At 44.7% G+C, this 12,877-nt stretch overlaps 1 protein-coding gene across 2 annotated transcripts in view; it reads left to right on the top strand.

Annotated features, from left to right (window-relative positions):
- Window positions 1–11,621: 11,621 nt before the first annotated feature.
- The window catches only part of NPHP1 (nephrocystin 1), a 102,176-nt gene continuing 100,920 nt past the window's right edge, over window positions 11,622–12,877 (top strand). Inside the window, exon 1 of one of the 2 annotated variants that reach the window (XM_056567545.1) lies at window positions 11,622–11,936. The gene's annotated coding sequence lies outside the window, so the exon portion shown is untranslated. The remainder of the gene's footprint in view (window positions 11,937–12,877) is intronic. The other variant, XM_056567544.1, reaches the window with a different exon arrangement.

Genomic DNA, 12,877 nt, shown 5'->3' with positions numbered 1-12,877 from the left:
ATGTAATCCCCCGTGGATTTCGAGGTGTGTTTAGGATCATTATCCATTTGTAGAAGCCATCCTCTCTTTAACTTCAGCTTTTTCACAGATGGCATCAAGTTAGCATCCAAAATTTGCTGAAATTTTATTGAATCCATTTTTCCTTCTACTAGTGAGATGTTCCCTGTGCCACTGGCTGCAATACAACCCCAAAGAATGATTGATCCACCCCCATGCTTAACAGTTGGACAGAGGTTCTTTTCAATTTAATTGAATCCATTTTTCCTTCTACTGGTGAGATGTTCCCTGTGCCACTGGCTGCAATACAACCCCAAAGAATGATTCATCCACCCCCATGCTTAACTGTTGGACAGAGGTTCTTTTCATTAAATTCTGTTCCCCTTCTTCTCCAAACGTACCTTTGCTCATTCCAGCCAAAAAGTTTAATTTTAACCTCATTGGTCCACAGAACTTGTTTCCAAAATGCATCAGGCTTGTCTATATGTTCATTTGCAAAGTTCAAACGCTAATTTTTGTGGTGAGGACGTAGAAGAGGTTTTTTTCTGATGACTCTTCCATGAAGACCATATTTGTACAAGTATCTCTTTATAGTGGAATAGTGTACCACAACTCCAGTTTCTGCCAGATCTTTCTGGAGGGATTGTGCAGTCAAACGTGGGTTTTGAATTGTTTTTCTCATAATCCTGCGAGCTGTTCTGTCTGATATTTTTCTTGGTCTTCCAGATCTTGCTTTAACTTCCACTGTTCCTGATGACTGCCATTTCTTAATCACATTCCGAACAGAGGATATTGACATCTGAAAACGTTTTGCTATCTTCTTATAGCCTTCTCCAGCTTTGTGATCGTCAACTATTTTCAGTTTCAGATTTCTAGACAACCGCTTAGAAGAACCCATGGTGCTGATTGTTGGGGCAAGGTCAGATGAGTCTGGGCATTTAAAACCTTTGAGATTGACATCACCTGGTCTTCCCAGATGATGATTGAGAACAATCCATGACACTGGCAGGTCTCAGCTTTGCAAAGGGGGCAGTGCATGCTATAAATTCTGGAGGGTGCCCAAACTTTTGCAGACGCCATTTTTTTTTGTTTTCTGTTATTTTGAAAGTGTAAATGATGGAAATAAAATCTAACTTTTGTTGACATATTATAAGAATGTCTAATATGTAATTTGATGCCTTTTGGAGATTTTTCCATCTTTCCTTGGCTTCATTATGCACATTAATACAAATTTTACCTGGGGTGTCCAAACTTTTGATCCCCATTGTATCTGTATGATGAATGAGCACTAAGCTTTCCAGCCCTAGATGCTTGCAGCATGGAACCTTTTTACTGGAATGTTTTTACTTCTGGATGAAATAAAGAAATCTTAAAGGACTTAATGAGTGGTTTCCCTCTACTTTCATTTTTTCACTATTTGTACAATTTGTATTAAAAATACCAACAATGCAATGGTTGGTATTTTTCAGGGCAGAGACCGGCCGGAATCTTATAAATGTAGGGGCTTAGCCAGGGCCGGATTAACATTGGCACTCCTGGAGCTCCTCCTCCAGGCCCCGCGTGCACAGTCGAACAAGGGCTTTAGGGCTGCGGCCACAAGAAGCCACTTTTAGACAGCTGTGCCACTGTGATTGAAATGGCACAAGGGGGATCAGAGGGGGAATTAAAATGGCACAAGGGGGATCAGTGGGATTAAAATGGCACAAGGGAGATCAGAGGGGGAATTTAAATGAAATGGCTCAGGGTAGATCAGAGGGGGATTGAAATGGCACAGGGGGATGGGGGGGGGGGGGGGTAATAGCACAGGGGTGGTAAACTGGAATTGCACTGGGGGGGGTCGAAATGGTGCTGATAATAAATGTGTATAATCCCCACCCATCTAATAAAAGTTTGAATCACAATCCGTTTTGCCCATGTTATAAATAATATTATGAAACAAAAGTAAACATAAACATATGTGGTATTGCCGCTTGTGTAAATGTCCAAACTATTAAAATATAATATTAATGATGTTGAGAATGCAACAGCATGTACTATATATTGTGTATTAATAGCACTTGACCTGTAGATGGCACTGTCCACTAAGGTTACTGGCATATCTGTAAACTTGTTGGTTCTTTCTCTTCTTCCCTTCATCCCAAGATTCCTCCTGTTACAGTCTGCTGATTTGTTTTGTATGTTTGCAGTTTAATCCACATAAGTAAACCAAGTTCTATCTCATCACAAGCTACCAGTGTCTACTCTAATACATAACCAACAAATTAATTTAAAAAAAAATATTAATCAGAAAATAATTAATAAAAAGTGATGAAAAAGTCACATCAAAACAAAGATTGTACCTAAATGAGCCCTCATACAGCCCTGTATTGCTTGATTTAGGAAAATTTCCCCCTGCATTTATATAATTTATATCACCATCTGTGTTGTTACGCATATATAGTTAGCTATGCAAATTAGCATGGCTGGTATTTTTTGGCAAGACAGCTGGCAAGCCTTCCATAACCAATCCCTTAGGGATTACCCCCCCCCCCCCCCCCCCCCCGCAGGGAATAAGACCCTCTACTAGACACCCCCTTGGTTTAAAAAAGCACTTTTATCATAATCAATTGAAAAGAGGAAATGGACAAAAAATGATTTATCAAAATATCCAAACAGTACACTGGGTGTAGTTTGTATATTTCCTACTATGTAGTGCCAACCTATCACTGCAGTAGAGTTCTGCTTCTGATTACTGCACGGTAAATATGGATAATACCGGTATATAAACAGCTATAAGCAGTGGGGTATGATTTACTCTCAGCAATACTGTACTATTTAAGTTTTCTCATGTATGCATATCAATACCCTGGTTTCTGGGGCTGTGTTTTCTCCTTTTTATATATTCCTACTTCCATTGCTATAATATGGTTCTAGGTTGCCCTGTGTATCACACAATGCACATTTCATGTTGGTCCACCAGTGAGAATTAGTCGCACGTAAATAGCCTGGGTTGGCCACTTGTTTCACTCCACAATCTCCTGTCATGCAAGAGGGGTTTGCTTTTTAGTTTATAAGTCTATCCCCTGTACCCCACTTCATAAGTCTATCCCCTTCAATAGGGGTGTAGAACACTTTGCCTTGCGCTAACACACATAAGGAGTGTGCTGGGTTAGTGAAATAAGACTTTTATTCAGTATGACATGCAGATTACATGGATGTGGCAGCAGGGTCGGGAGACCATATGGCGTCACAATTGAAGAGATTAACCCCTTAAGGACCAGGCCATTTTACACCTTAAGGACCAAAGTGGTTTTTTGCAAATCTGACCACTGTCACTTTAAACATTAATAACTCTGGAATGCTTTTAGTTATCATTCTGATTCTGAGATAGTTTTTTCGTGACATATTCTGCGTTAACATAGTGGTAAATTTTTGTGGTAACTTGCATCCTTTCTTGGTGAAAAATCCCCAAATTTGATGAAAAAAATGAAAATTTAGCATTTTTCTAACTTTGAAGCTCTCTGCTTGTAAGGAAAATGGATATTCAAAATAAAAAAAAATTTTGTTCACATATACAATATGTCTACTTTATGTTTGCATCATAAAATTTATGAGTTTTTACTTTTGGAAGACACCAGAGGGCTTCAAAGTTCAGCAGCAATTTTGAAATTTTTCACAAAATTTTCAAACTCACAATTTTTCAGGGACCAGTTCAGTTTTGAAGTGGATTTGAAGGGTCTTCATATTAGAAATACCCCATAAAAGACCCCATTATAAAAACTGTACCCCCCAAAGTATTCAAAATGACATTCAGTAAGTGCATTAACCCTTTAGGTGTTTCACAGGAATAGCAGCAAAGTGAAGGAGAAAATTCAAAATCTTCACTTTTTACACTCGCATGTTCTTGTAGACCCAATTTTTGAATTTTTGCAAGGGGTATAAAGGAGAAAATTTTTACTTGTATTTGAAACCCAATTTCTCTCGAGTAAGGACATACCTCATATGTCTATGTTAATTGTTCGACGGGCGCAGTAGAGGGCTCAGAAGGGAAGGAGTGACAAATGGTTTTTGGGGGGCATGTCACCTTTAAGAAGGCCCTATGGTGCCAGAACAGCAAAAAAAAAAAAAAAAAAAAAAAACACATGGCATACCATTTTGGAAACTAGACCCCACGGGGAACGTAACAAGGGGTAATGTGAACCTTTATACCCCACAGGTGTTTCACGACTTTTGCATATGTAAAAAAAAAAATTTGTAACACAATTTCTCCCGAGTACGGCGATACCCCATATGCAGCCCTAAACTGTTGCCTTGAAATACGACAGGGCTCCAAAGTGAGAGCGCCATGCGCATTTGAGGCCTAAATTAGGGACTTGCATAGGGGTGGACATAGGGGTATTCAACGCCAGTGATTCCCAAACAGGGAGCCTCCAGCGGTTGTAAAACTCCCAGCATGCCTAGACAGTCAGTGGCTATCTGGCAATACTGGGAGTTGTTGTTGTGCAACAGCTGTAGGCTCCGTTTTGGAAACAGTGGCGTACCAGACGTTTTTCATTTTTATTGGGGAGGGGGGCTGTGTAGGGGTATGTGTAGTTTTTGTACTTTTTATTTAATTTTTTGGTAGTGTAGTGTAGTGTTTTTAGGGTACAGTTGCACGGGCGGAGGTTCAGAGTAGTTTCTCGCTGGCAGTTTGAGCTGCGGCAGAAAATTTGCCCCAGCTCAAACTTGCAGCCGGATACTTACTGTAAACCTCCGCCCATGTGAGTGTACCCTGTACATTCACATTGGGGGGGAAGAAACATCCAGCTGTTCCAAAGCTACAACTCCCAGCATGTATGGTCTATCAGTGCATGCTGGGAGTTGTAGTTTTGCAACAGCTGGAGGCACACTGGTTGTGAAACACCGAGTTTGGTAACAAACTGTGTTTTGCAACCAGTGTGCCTTCAGCTGTTGCAAAAGCTACAACCCCCAGCATGTACGGACAGCGGAAGGGCATGCTGGGTCTTGAAGTTATGCAACAGCTGGAGGCATACTACTTTGGCTGGGGATTGTAGTTATGCAACAGCTGGAGACACACTGGTTTGCTACTTAACTCAGTGTGCCTTCAGCTGTTGCAAAACTACAACTCTCAGCAGTCACCGACAGCCAACAGGCATGCTGGGAGTTGTAGTTATGCAACCACCAGATGCACCACTACACCTCCCAGCATGCACTTTAGCTGATTGTGCAAGCTGGGAGTTGTAGTTATACAACAGCTGAGGGTACACTTTTCCATAGAAAAAATGTGCCTCCAGCTTTTGCAAAACTATAAGTCCCAGCATGCCCATAAGGGAATGCTGGGAGTTGTGGTGGTCTACCTCCTGCTGTTGCATAACTACAGCTCCCAGCATGCTCTTTTTGCATGCTGGGAGCTGTTGCTAAGCAACAGCAGGAGGCTGTCACTCACCTCCTGCTGCTGCTCCGGGACACAGGTCAGTCCCGCCGCCGCCGCCGCTGCTCCTGGGGCCCCGATCCCAACATTGACACTGGGGATCGGGGTCCCCAGCTCCAGGGTCTTCTTCCTGCACCCGCTCACGTCCTCTGGAAGAGGGGCGGAGCGGCTTGCGGGAGTGACACTGGCCGGTAAACTGGCCGACAAATCAGGGCGATCGTGAGGTGGCACCAGTGCCACCTCACCCCTGCTGGCTATGGCTGTTCGGGGCCGTCTCTGACGTCCCGATCAGCCAGTAATTCCGGGTCACCGGGTCACTGGAGACCCGATTGACCCGGAATCGCCGCAGATCGCTGGACTGAATTGTCCAGCGATCTGCGGCCATCGCCGACATGGGGGGGCATAATGACCCCCCTGGGCGATATGCCGCGATGCCTGCTGAACGATTTCAGCAGGCATCGGGCACCGGCTCCCCTCCGGCTAGCGGCAGGGGGCCGGGAATGGACAGGACGTACTCCTACGTCCTCGGTCCTTAAGGAATCAGAAATGGGGGCGTAGGAGTACGTCCATTGTCCTTAAGGGGTTAAAGAGATTTTTTAAATGTCAATTGAAGATTTTTAAGAGATTAACAAGTTTAATATGCCAACAGCAGTGAGGAGATCACATGGCGGAACAATGACAGAGCCTGGTAATTGTAATGAGCAAACTTTTTAAATACTTTTTTGAGGACCCAATGGAGGGCAAGTCTGGTGCCAGTAGCTGCGGTAATTCTAGCTCCAATAGTGTATAATTGCTGCAGTGAAAAATCTCGTACTTGTATATTAAAATTGAGCTGGCGGTCAGCCGCGAGGTGAGCTACCACCTGTTTCAGCCCCTGCCTCTCAGCGCCCCCCCCCCCCCGATGCTCATGACTGAGTGTCCCAGGGGCCCGAAGTGTTTACTTTGAAAAAAATACTGTATTACCACAAAATCAATATAACAAGGAGACATGGCGGCACAATGACAGAGCCTGGAGGTGGCAGCAGCATGACGAGACCATAGGGCGACACTATGATAGAGCCTGGATGTGGCAGCAGTACGAGGAGACCATATGGTGGCACAATGACACAGTCTGGAGGTGGCGGCAGCCTATGTAGGCCGCAGAGCGGCACAATGACAGAGCCTGGAAGTGGCAGCAGCATGAGGATACCATATGGCGGCAGAATGACAGAGCCTGGAGATGGCGGCAGCCTATGTAGGCCGCAGAGAAGCACAATGACAGAGCCTGGAGGTGGCAGCAGCATGAGGAGATCACATAATCCATAATAAAGTGAAACAATGTAACACAACCCTTTAGAAGTCTTTATTTTGCTTGATTAACCCCTTTACTCCTTATCCTATCATATCCCAGAAAAAAAAATTATGTTACTCAGTACCTCATCCTGATCATGCACATGCACACCTCAACTTTTATGTGTCTAGCTTCTATATTTCTTTTAAAATCAGCTTATATCAGATCACACTGAATTTTCATCTTCTGAGAAGGAGGGGGCGTGTCCCTCTTTTGCCCTCACTGTACATGACTAAACTTCCTCCCTCACTGTGTGTCACTGAGATGTCAGCCAATCACTGCACTCTGCTCTGTAACCCTTTCCTCTCATGTTTTATGCTCCACATGTTACACAGAGAGGAAGAAGGATTTCTGGAGTTTGCACGCTGTTTTCCTCAAAATAAATAAAAAAAAAATTAATAAAAAAAATGGAACACTTAAACAACACAATGTAACTCCAAGTCAATCACACTTCTGTGAAATCACACTGTCCACTCAAGAAGCAACACTGATTGACAATCAATTTCACATACTGTTGTGCAAATGGAACAGACAACAGGTGGAAATGATAGGCAATTAGCAAGACACCCCCAATAAAGGAGTGGTTCTGCAGGTGGTGACCACAGTCCACTTCTCAGTTCCTATGCTTCCTGGCTGATTTTTTTGTCACTTTTGAATGCTGGCGGTGCTTTCACTCTAGTGGTAGCATGAGACAGAGTCTATAACTCACATAAGTGGCTCAGGTAGTGCAGCTCATCCAGGATGGCACATCAATGCAAGCTGTGGCAAGAAGGTTTGCTGTGTCTGTCAGCGTAGTGTCCAGAGCATGGAGGCGCTACCAGGAGACACGCCACCAGGAGACAGGCCAGTACATCAGGAGACGTGGAATAGGCCATAGGAGGGCAACAACCCAGCAGCAGAACCACCACTTCCACCTTTGTGCAAGGAGGAGCACTGCCAAAGCCCTGCAAAATGACCTCCAGCAGGCCACAAATGCGCATGTGTCCACTCAAACGGTCAGAAACAGACTCCATGAGGGTGGTATGAGGGCTCGAAGTCCACAGGTGGGGGTTGTGCTTACAGCCCAACACCATGCAGGACGTTTGGCATTTGCTAGAGAACACCAAGATTGGCAAATTCGCCACTGGCACCCTGTGCTCTTCACAGATGAAAGCAGGATCACACCGAGCACATATGGCAAACGTCTGGAGACACAGGAGAACGTTCTGCTGCCTGCAACATCCTCCAGCATGACCGGTTTGGCTGTGGGGTGGCATTTCTTTGGGAGGCCGCACAGCCATCCATGTGCTTGCCAGAGATAGACTGACTGCCATTAGGTACCGAGATGAGATCCTCAGACCCCTTGTGAGACCATATGCTGGTGCGGTTGGCCCTGGGTTCCTCCTAATGCAAGACAATGCTAGACCTCATGTGGCTGGAGTGTGTCAGCAGTTCCTGCAAGAGGAAGGCATTGATGCTATGGACTGGCCCGCCTGTTCCCCAGACCTGAATCTGATTGAGCACATCTGGGACATCATGTCTCGCCCCATCCACCAACGCCACGTTGCACCACAGACTGTCCAGGAGTTGGTGGATGCTTTAGTCCAGGTCTAGGAGGACATCCCTCAGGAGACCATCCGCCACCTCATCAGGAGCATGCCCAGGCATTGTAGGGAGGTCATACGGGCACGTGGAGGCCACACACACTACTGAGCCTCATTTTGACTTGTTTTAAGGACATTACATCAAAGTTGGATCAGCCTGTAGTGTGGTTTTCCACTGTGATTTTGAGTGTGACTCCATATCCAGACCTCCATGGGTTGATACATTTGATTTCCATTGATAATTTTTGTGTGATTTTGTTGTCGTCTTTACATGTAGTATGTAAAGACGAAAGTATTTAATATAATTAGTCCATTCATTCAGATCTAGGATGTGTTATCTTAGTGTTCCCTTTATTTTTTTTTAGCACTATACACAAAGTAAAGACTACTTTAGGTTCTTGTACAGAACAAAAAAGTATAAAAAAAAAAACCTTTAAATGTCTTTTCCATTGTGCCTATACTGGTATCTTCTTTTATTTTTTCTGCATTATTTCATTACTTAGCCTATCCTGCCATCTAGTGACAGCTTTTTAAAGTGCACTTGTACAAAATTCATTATATATTTTACATTTATTCCAGAGATACCCTTCCCCAAACCATGGCCCCCTAATGTTGGTCCCCATGACCCGGTCCTGAATAATTATATTAAGGACCTGGTGGACGATTCTGTATCTCGTTCTGTGAATTCAGCTGTTCAATGCGCTGTTTCCATACTTCAGGACAGTATTTCTAAGTCTATATCCTTAGTTCTGTCTCAATCTGGGCAAAATATTCCAATTCCGAATATTCCTATTACAAATGTTTCTACCCCATCTGTACAATACTGGTCGCCAGAAACTTCAGTTTCTAAGTTGGCTAGAGGTTTTCATACCCATAAAAAGGCCACTTCCAAACGGAATCATACTCATGACGGCAAGGTTCCCCTTAAGAAGCGTTCCAAAGGGGTTCGCCCGGATACATCACATGATAACAGACCTATGTCAGGTAATTTTGATAGTGCCAAACCCGCACTCAAAAAACCCTCTACACAAGAGGAAGTTAGAGCCAAACGGCCTAAAAAGACCGTAAAACGGTCCAAGCCTAACTCGTTTAAAGAGTCTAATTCTGATGACTCCGCTGACTCTAGAGGATGCCTTAGAGGAATTTGAATATATTTCTGATGAAAGCGGTGAGAATATTGAAGACCCTGATGTTCAGGAGGAAATAGTAATTGATTCAGACACCTCTTATTTTGACCCTTCCCTAATTCTTCATCCCAGATCCGGGGAATGGCTCCCTAACCCATTTCCCCCCCTCCCCTTCCCCCCTTTTTTCATTCCTTCAAAAAAAAAAAAAAATAAATAAATAAATAAAAACATTGACTTGCATTAAGGACCCCCGCGATCTGACATCTTATCCCCTATCCTTTGGGTAGGGGATAAGATGCTAGGGGCGGAGTATCCCTTTAAGAGTTATACATGTGATATGTCATGTGATTGTTATGTTAACCAGGAGGTATCAGTGACCAGATGATCCCAAGAGTGACCTATGGGCTCCCTGCTAGTCCCCCCTATATAAGCCCTGGGTGGGGCTAGCCTCTCTCTCTTTGAGCTCTGCTCTTCTGCTAAGCTGAGGTCCAGTGCAGTCGTGCCTAGTGTGTGTGTCCTGAGTGATGGAGGCCTCAAAGTCAAGTCCTGTAGTAACCATCAAGTCAAGTAAGCTAAAGTCACAGCTTTATGAGTCAAGTCAGTCCCTGTCATCTGTCAAGTAAGCGTGGCCTGCACCAAATTGTCCAGTCTACCCTCAGTAAAGCTACCGTTGTCTGTAACTTGGCATCGGAGTCTTTATTGCCCCGTGCCTAGCCCAGGATCCAGCAGTATACCTTCGGGTGGTTATAGGCTAAACCACACCCTGGCATCACGAATACAAGGGGTTAATGTCATCTGCCCCTAGGTTAACAACATCTGCCCTGCACCTCACACCCCTACACCACATTTATATCCCAATCAGTCCTGCACAATACAGAACTCCCTGAAACTCATCCTTCACCTTTTTAGAGGCCCACATCATTCCATCTCACAGCAACACATCCTACTCAAACTATGCTCCACTTCATGCTTCCCCTATGTGGAGGGTGACCATGAAAGACAACATTAGACCAATGTCTGAGACTGCCCTACCCTCACATAGCCTGCCTAGCAAGCCACCCCACTCTTCCTGACTACACCCCTCTGACCTCATCTCAGCCTATGCACAATTCTGCTCCCCATCCAATGTTCCTCTTACCCTCACGCAGGCTACATCCATGGCCCCCAACTCCCACATGCAGACCTGCACACCATAGCCGTCTCCCCTTCTGATCCTCCTCACAGTATACAATTTAAATCACCCTGCTTCTTACAAATACTTGTACCTCATGGTACAAATTCACTCTTTATAACCTGGAGCACCCCTTTTAGACAGCTCAAGTCTCTTAACCCAGACCCCTTGGTGTCAAGTTCCCCTCAAGTCTATTATCATAGGGCACCATGGACAGTAAGCTATGCCCCCTGGACACGACTAGCCCGTTATCTATAGACCTGGGCTTCAGAACGAGTATGTTACATTTACACTAAGCATTGAAAACAGTGAAAACCATAGTTTTATTTATTGAACTTTAACCCCTTTGGACCACTGTGGGTTTTAGCCTTGAGGACATAGCCAATTTTCATTTTTGTTTTTAATTATTTGCCTTTTTAGAGCCATAACTGTTGTCTTTTCATCCACAGAGCCATATGAGGTCTTGTTTTTGTGCAACCAATTATACTTTGTAATAACACCTTTCATTCTACCATATAATTACAGTAATTAAAATAATTGGAGGATTTTTGTTTACACAGTGCACTTTTTGGTAAAACTGACATTATCATTTTGTTCTGTGGGTCAATATATTTACAATTACCATAATAAGAAATTAACAATTTCATGTTTCATCTTTTCATGTATTATTTTGTGTGTCTAGCTTCTGTATTTTGCCCACAAATGCTTCTGTTCTGGTTCTCTCATTTTGGCATTCAATAGGCCCTCCCTTACACCCTAGGCCGCACACAAGGCCCACCCTTGCATCCTATGACCACCCCCTAACCCACGGATGGCTAACTGTCCCTAACTTCCTCATACACAGTCCCGCACCCCATGAGGTCACCTCCACCCACACAGAGAGCCCCCCTCTTCTTTCCACGTGACTCAGAAGCTAAATCCCTACATTACAAGCCAATTCACACAACACTAACTTCTGCTTTCAAAACACGGCAGTGCATTAATATATAGCATAGAACCACGTGACCATCGGGGACCCATGTGACCCGTGTGACCACACCTCCTAACAACTCCAATCTAGCTTCTATCCGGTCGCCATGACCGCGGCCGTTGCTGTGGTAACACAGAAGCTCTAGCAGCGGCGGCGCTCACTGATGACGTCACTACCCCGGGCTCCAGGGTCTTGTCGGAGGCTGTACACCCGCAGGACACAGGGTGTTCCTAACTGGCTGTGGTATCGTACTGTCCTTTCATAGGCAATCTGCTGAGGTTCTTTAGCGGCTGTGGAACTACAAGGCTCAGCATGGCTGTGTGTGAGCAGTGAATGAGTCTCTCTGATGTACGTTATGCCATTAATGAATGTAACCATGTTAATATTCGAACAATAATGTTATCCTCTGTCTTTTATCCTCTATTCACACAATACTGTAGGTCAGTGGTCTTCAACCTGCGGCCCTCCAGATGTTGCAAAACTACAACTCCCAGCATGCCCGGAAAGCCGTTGGCTGTCCGGGCATGCTGGAAGTTGTAGTTTTGCAACATCTGGAGGGCTGCAGGTTGAAGACCACTGCTGTAGGTGCTAAATGTGTTATCCGGTGTTTCCTGAACAGGGTGCCTCCAGCTGTTGCAATACTACAACTCCTAGCATGCCCGGACAGCCAACGGCTCTGTGGGCATCCTAGGGGTTGTAATTTTGCAACAGCTGGAGGCACACTAGTTGGGAAACTCTAGTAATCACAGGGAGCACCACTAGTTGGAAACAGACAAGCCATAGACTATGCTCATCAGGTCAATAGAGGTGACTGGAACCAGAATGTACATGTCCGACCACAGAACCATTCAGATGGGGGTACACCGACCCCTGATCTCATGATTGGTGGGGTCCCCAGCAGTTGCACATCACCTATACTGTGGTTATGTGATAAGTACCGCTTGCCCATGAAGCCTTCTAATACGCAACATTTATCCCGCTCCATGATACCCGCTATCCTCTATTTACATGTAACAGCTACAGCCAATCGCTGGTCTCTGAGGTGATGCCAATTTGTATGGCATGTGACTGTAATGATGGCATGTGACTGTATGGTGGTGCGATATGTAAGTAGAGCCTAGAGGGGCAATCAGGAGGTTAGTATAGCATTAAAAAGTACCTGTCACCAAATAAACTGTTCTAAACTAACTCATGTTATGTTCCCTAACTACTAACACCCCTGCAGGCATGACATCACTGAAGCCTGCTGGGGGACCACATCTGCCCTCACATGGTTGCAGTGCTGTGAT

The sequence above is a fragment of the Hyla sarda genome, chromosome 3, assembly GCF_029499605.1.
Source record: "Hyla sarda isolate aHylSar1 chromosome 3, aHylSar1.hap1, whole genome shotgun sequence".
NCBI classification, from domain to species: Eukaryota; Metazoa; Chordata; class Amphibia; order Anura; family Hylidae; genus Hyla; species Hyla sarda.
Note: the sequence above shows the minus strand (reverse complement) of the source record. Positions and strands in the feature narration are given on the sequence as shown.